This window comes from Pithys albifrons, chromosome 4, assembly GCF_047495875.1.
Source record: "Pithys albifrons albifrons isolate INPA30051 chromosome 4, PitAlb_v1, whole genome shotgun sequence".
Classification (NCBI taxonomy): Eukaryota; Metazoa; Chordata; class Aves; order Passeriformes; family Thamnophilidae; genus Pithys; species Pithys albifrons.
The window spans coordinates 28,572,051-28,578,050 of NC_092461.1; the positions used below are offsets into that span (position 1 = coordinate 28,572,051).

General features: G+C 47.6%; 1 non-coding gene across 1 annotated transcript; it reads right to left on the reverse strand.

Annotated features, from left to right (window-relative positions):
• Positions 1-318: 318 nt before the first annotated feature.
• TRNAF-GAA (transfer RNA phenylalanine (anticodon GAA)) lies at positions 319-391 on the reverse strand. The gene has a single exon. It is a non-coding gene; the product is annotated as a tRNA-Phe (tRNA).
• Positions 392-6,000: the final 5,609 nt, after the last annotated feature.

Below are 6,000 nucleotides of genomic sequence, written 5' to 3' on the forward strand. Positions count from 1 at the left end.
TTTATATCCCTATTTTTGCTGATGCCTTTGAATTATAAAACTATGTTCTTATTTTGTAGACTCAGAAGGGTCCTCAAGGAGATCATCTGGTCCAAACTCCTGCTCAGGCAGGAACACCTACAGCCAGTTGTCCAGGACCATGTCCAAAATGGGAACTCCACCTCTCAGAGGGCAACTGTTTCCCAGCTCTCTCATCTCTCTCCTCAATTTGAGAGAGGCTCCAGTCCCCTCATACTCCTCCTGGCCCTTTGCTGGACTCTCTCCTTTATGTCCATGTCTGTCTTGGACTGCAGAGCCCACAAAAGTGGAGGAAGCTCCTGCTGAAGCCCGGGATTGAACCAGGGACCTTTAGATCTTCAGTCTAACGCTCTCCCAGCTGAGCTACTTCAGCCCTGCTGTGGCTGGAATTGTCACAAAACCTCTTGAAACATGAAGATCTTTCAGCCCTTTGCTGTCCAGACTGGCTCAGTGGACACAACTCCTGTTCTGTCACTGGGGACCACAGAGAAGAGCCTTTCTTAAAAAGCACCAAACACCCAGGAAAATATAATGTGTCCACCCAGGTCAGACTGATGGCCCTTATAGTCCATTTCTCTATCTCTGAAAAAGGCACAGGGAGATGCTCCACAGGAGATCACGTGAGTGTGGCTGAAGTTCATTCTCCTTGTGCCATAGTCAAGAAGTTGGAAGGAACATCTCCACCTGTCTGTTCAGCATCTGTCTTTGGATGTTTAAACCATAGATTGGTTTGGGTTGGAAGGGACTTTCAAGTTCATCCAGCTCCAAACCCCCTGCAATGGGAAGGGACACCTTCCACTAGCCCACGTTGCTCCAAGCCCCATCCAACCTGGCCTTGGACACTCCCAGGGATGGGGCAGCCACAGCTTCTCTGGGCAACCTGTGCCAGGGCCTCACCACCACTCTCACAGCCAAATTTATTCCTAATATCCCACCTAACCCTGCCCTCTGTCAGTTTGAAGGCATTTCCCTTTGTCCTGCCCCTCCACTCCTTGTCCATATTCCCTCTCCAGCTCTCCCAGAGCCCCTTTAGGCACAGGAAGGGGCTCAGAGTTTTCCCTGGAGCCCTCTCTTCTCCAGGTGAGCACTCCCAGCACTCCCAGCCTGTCTCCAGGGCTTCAGCCCTTGAAGAATCCCCATGGCCTCCCCTGGACTCATCCACCAGTTCCACATCCTTCTGATATTGGTGGCTGCAGAGTTTTCTCTGCATCTGGACTGAGCTGTCACTCCATAGAGCTCACATCAACCACGTCCAGTTGGCTGTAAGTGAGTGGGTGACAAGGATCCATCTGCAGGTTCTCCCTGGGAAAGGGCCACCTGCCAGCTCAGCCTGTGTGAGTTCCTGGCTCACTTGTGACACAGCTCTGCCCTTCCAGCTGGCCCATTTCTGCTTCACCAGCTTTCTCCTTGTCAAGGAAAGTGAGTGCAGAAACCAAAGCTGTTCTGTTTCTCACCAGCTTTCCTCAGACTGGAGGAAATGATCCCAACAAGGAAACTGTGGTATTTGCCAGCCCACTCTGCCTTGCTGGAAATATTCAAGCTTCAGCTGGGTACAAAATCCCCCCTGAATTTGTACCACTTTGCAAATGCTTGCAGTGTTGGTGGAGAGGATGAAGTGAAGGATCTGATAAAGAACAAGCCTTGAAGGAAGTGCTACACTGCAGTTAATTTAGGAATCTGAGGAGCTGACTTGCTGGGAAGTTGGCTTGTTCAGCTGGTGAAACATCAGAGCTGAAAGTCTAGGAGCAAAGTCATCAGAAGTCAGAGTTGTGGTGCCTGTTTAACATGTCACAGGGAAGAAGATGGAAGCTCAGACTTTTCCTTCTTGAAGAGGAAGAAATTAAACCTGTTTTTCTGGCTCAGTTCAGCCCTAAGGCTGGAGCTCCATAGGCAGCTCTGCTGTGGGGAGAATGGAGAGGAAGCAGGAGTGAAGTTGGGATGCCTGCCCTGTGGACAGATCAAATTTGAATCTTCTATCAGATGTGGCTTTTTTGAGCCATGTCCAGCTTCGTGTTGCACTGTGAAAATGAAGAGATTTGGGAAAAGTGCCCTGAGAGGGCAGAAACACATAGAGATAATGATTCCCTGCTGGAAAAATGCCCTGTCCATGTGACACTTAACATCCCTCAGAGTGACACTGTCCCTGTTTCCATCTCTGTCCCCACTTTAACCACCTGCACCAGAACCTTTCTAATAGGTGGCCTCATGCAAACATCCAAAAGATGTTTGGGAAGATCTGTAGGGACAAAAAAATCCACAAAGAGAGAGCAAATGTGGAGCCACCTGCTTTGGTTCATGCACTGACTGAGCCACAAATCTCTGGAGCTTTGGAGAGTATCTGGTGATATAACACTGATTATAATTTCTTTTATAGGTATTAACTCATGGAAAATGTTGCAGACTGGCATTTGAGCTGGATCTTCTCTGGCATCTCCTTATCCTCATGCTCTGACTTCCTGAGGCACCAGGAAAGTGTCAGCCTGTTAAACTCTGTTGGCACCTTGGGCAGAGCTGTGCTGGAGGTGTCACTTCACACCATCAAGGGACTCTTTAATCATCACTCCCACACAGATGTTCCAGGCTTTGGCCATGACAAGCAGTTGACAGGAGATGCCTCTGTCTCTGCATTCCTTCCTCCCTTTCTTCCAGTTTTCCTGACACTCCAGGCTGATCTCCCTGGACATTTTGAAATGTTCCTCTGCCAGGAGCCAGAGGCAGCTTTCAAAAGTCATGGCATCATATCCAGAAAGTCACTGCCTCCAAAGCAGTGTGGGCAGCAGGGGAAGGGGGTGTTCTGCCCCTCTCTTCTGGTGAGACTTCACCTGCAGAGCTGCCTCCAGCTCTGGGGTCCCAGCACAGGAAGGACCTGTTGGAGCAAGTCCAGAGGAGGTCACAGAGAGGGTTCAAGGGATGGAGCACCTCTGCCATGAGAAAAGGGTGAGACAGTTGGGATTGTTCAGCCTGGAGAAGGGGAGGCTTGGGGGAGACCTAATTGTGACCTTCCAGTACGTGAAGGGAGCCTAAAATAAAGATGGAGAGAGACGTTTTCCAAGGGCCTGGAGTTATCAGGACAAAGGAGAATGGCTTGAAATGGAATGAGAGTAGATTAGATATTGGGAAGAAATTCTTCCCTGTGAGGATGGTGAGGCTCTGGCACAGGTTTCCCAGACAAGCTGTGGCTGCCCCATCCCTGGAAGTGTCCAAGGCCAGGATGGACAGGGCTTGGAGCAACCTGGGATAGTGGGAGGTGCCCCTGTCCAGGGAGGTTGAAATTGGATGGTCTTGAACATCTCTTCCAACCCAAACCATCCTGGAATTCAATGAAAGCTCCCACCAAATGCTTATCCCAAGCCAGAACCTTTGTGGACCAGCATGGATTGACCACCCCTTGCTGAGTTCACTCCTTTATAGTGGGGTCAGTGCATCTCCCACGTGGAGGTGCAGAGAGGTGACCTTTTCCACCCAAATCAGGACATCAAATTTGTCTCCAACCTTAGTTTTCTTGGCACCAAGCTACACCACCAGTGGGATTTTGTCCTGTTTCCCCACTTTTTATCCAGCCATCTGCAGCAGGGGAGTGACATCCACCTGCAAAGTCAAGATGTTACTGCTCTTTACATACTGACTTGGCTCTGCTGTGTCAAATAAAGCACATTTTCCTCCTTTAGGCTTCTTTAAATTTTTCTGTCTTGCTACACCAAGTGGGCCTCTGGTTTACTTTAAAAGCATTTTTAGTGATTATCTCCATTTTGCTGTCACTATTTTGTCTTTTTTTTCCTTTCTCCCCAGACTCCTCCAAAAAATGATCTCATTAAGAACATGGAACTCCTGTTTTAAAAAAAAAAAAAAAAAAAGGTTTCTTGAGGTTTGTAAAGGTCTCCCAGCAGGAAAGTTGCTTGGCTTCATTTTCCCTCCAGACCCCCAAGTGAGCCCATTAGGAAAAATGGACTTGCTTGAAAAGAATATTCTACAAAATATGCAACAGCAGCAGCAGCAGCTCTGAAGTGTGAGCCTCCAGTAGGCAACAAACTGTGTTTGCAAAGCTCATCTTTGATGGCAGTTTAATATGTTAGGGAAGGAAGGAGATGATGGCACAAAAGGGACTGGGGGTGCTTGGTACCCACAGCAATAGCTGGGAGGGGATGCCATAAAGGGGATGGAATATGAGGCCTGGGACAACTTCATTGTTATTCTGAAGGCAGAAATGCATCTTTGAAAAGCAGAGTTAATGAAGCCCAGCTGCCAAACTCTGCCTGTCACACAGCCCTCTGCTCTCCCTCCTGAAGCCTGAGCTCTAAAAGATGCTGAGGTTGTTAGTCCAGCCTTGGGGAGGTGGCACTGGGGGTTCTTTAAAATTTTTATTTAAGTTTGGTTGTTAGGAATTCAGGCTAGCCCTGCTGTCCTTGAAACATGAACCTGGAGGGTGAGATTCAGGCCGTGGTGCTGCTGCTGCCTGAGAGAAATTGTTTGGATTCAGGTGAATGTTTGCAACCTGCCCTGGAGTGAAATGCCCACGTACTCACTGGGAGGGAGGCACAGAGAGAACAGAGCCCAGACCCAGCAGTTCAGTTCTCCTCAAGTTTAAATCACTCATTTCTGAAAAAAAACTAGTGTTTTAGTGTTTGCTGGATGACTCTGTTAATCAAAGAGAGAGACCTGAGAGATTTTAGAATCATTGAATGGTGTGGGTTGGAAGGGACCTTAAAGACCATCTCATTCCAGCCCCCTCCATGGGCAAGGACACCTTCTACTAGACCAGGTTGCTCCAAGTCCCGTCCAGCCTGGTCTGGAACACTTCCAAGGATGGAGTGTCAACAACTCTGGGCAATATCATGAGTGTGTTTCACTCAGAGTGATGGGAAAATTTGGAAAAGCAGAGATCTGTGTTTATCAGTCTGACACAGGAAGGTATTTGAGGCAGAAATTTCTGGGCTTTATGAGGCAACTTCAGCTACTGTGGGGGAAAAAAGAGCAATGGTCACGTCCTTGGTTTTGTCCTGCATGGACCCAGGCTGAAGAGACAGCAGGAGAACACCTACTTTTGTCATGGATTTAAGCACTGAGAGAGAAAATCTTGTCCTAAATTCGTTTTGTGCCCATTACTGAATCTTGCAACCCTGCAGTTCTGCTCAGTGTGCAAGTCCTGCTGCTTTTCCCAGCCTTAATGACATTGGCAGATCCTGCTCTGCCCCCACAAACTCCCAGTGCTTGTGCTTTCCCCAGATCCTCCTTTCCAGCTGGACCACCCACTACTGTTTCAACCCATCAAAAGTTCATTTTCAGAAGGAGAAACTAAACACACTAAAGAATCACTTATTTAGTAACTGTCAATAGACCAGAGGAATAAATTGGGCACTGAGAGGACAGAAGAAAAGCATCAAGAAAATATTTGTAAAAATAACAGGTGCTTTAAAGTGTGTAGGGGTATGTAAGGATATTTATAAGATATTAATACCCAAACCAGGTGGCACTATCTCATTAACAAGCCTTTTCTTCTTGCCAAACATGCTTTGGTGAGGCTCCCAGAGAGGTTTCCCAGAAACACATAAAATTAGTAGTAAACAACCCTTCTTGGGGCTTGGGAAATATTTTTTGTCTCTGCTGAGCGTCCCAACCCCCTTCTGAAGTTTTGTCACTGTTTTGCAAAACATCCAGAAGTTCCTGGGAGAAAACTAATGGAACAAAAGAGGGGGAACAAGATGTGTATAAGCAGAATCCACAATTATCAGCCTCACATTGAAAAGCACAGCAGTGATTGCTTGGACAGTGCTGGAGTCTTGATGTATAAATGGGTTTGTTACTTAACTCTGGTGATTCATGCTGTCAGGCACAGGGATGAGGCAGCTGCCAAATTTCCTGCTGGGAAGGAATTTTCTCTCTCCCAGAACAGACTGGCTGGGAATTTGTAAAGCTGAGAGATCCTAGAATCCCAGAATCCTAGAATGGATTGGGTTGGAAAAGACCTCCGAGATCATCAATTCC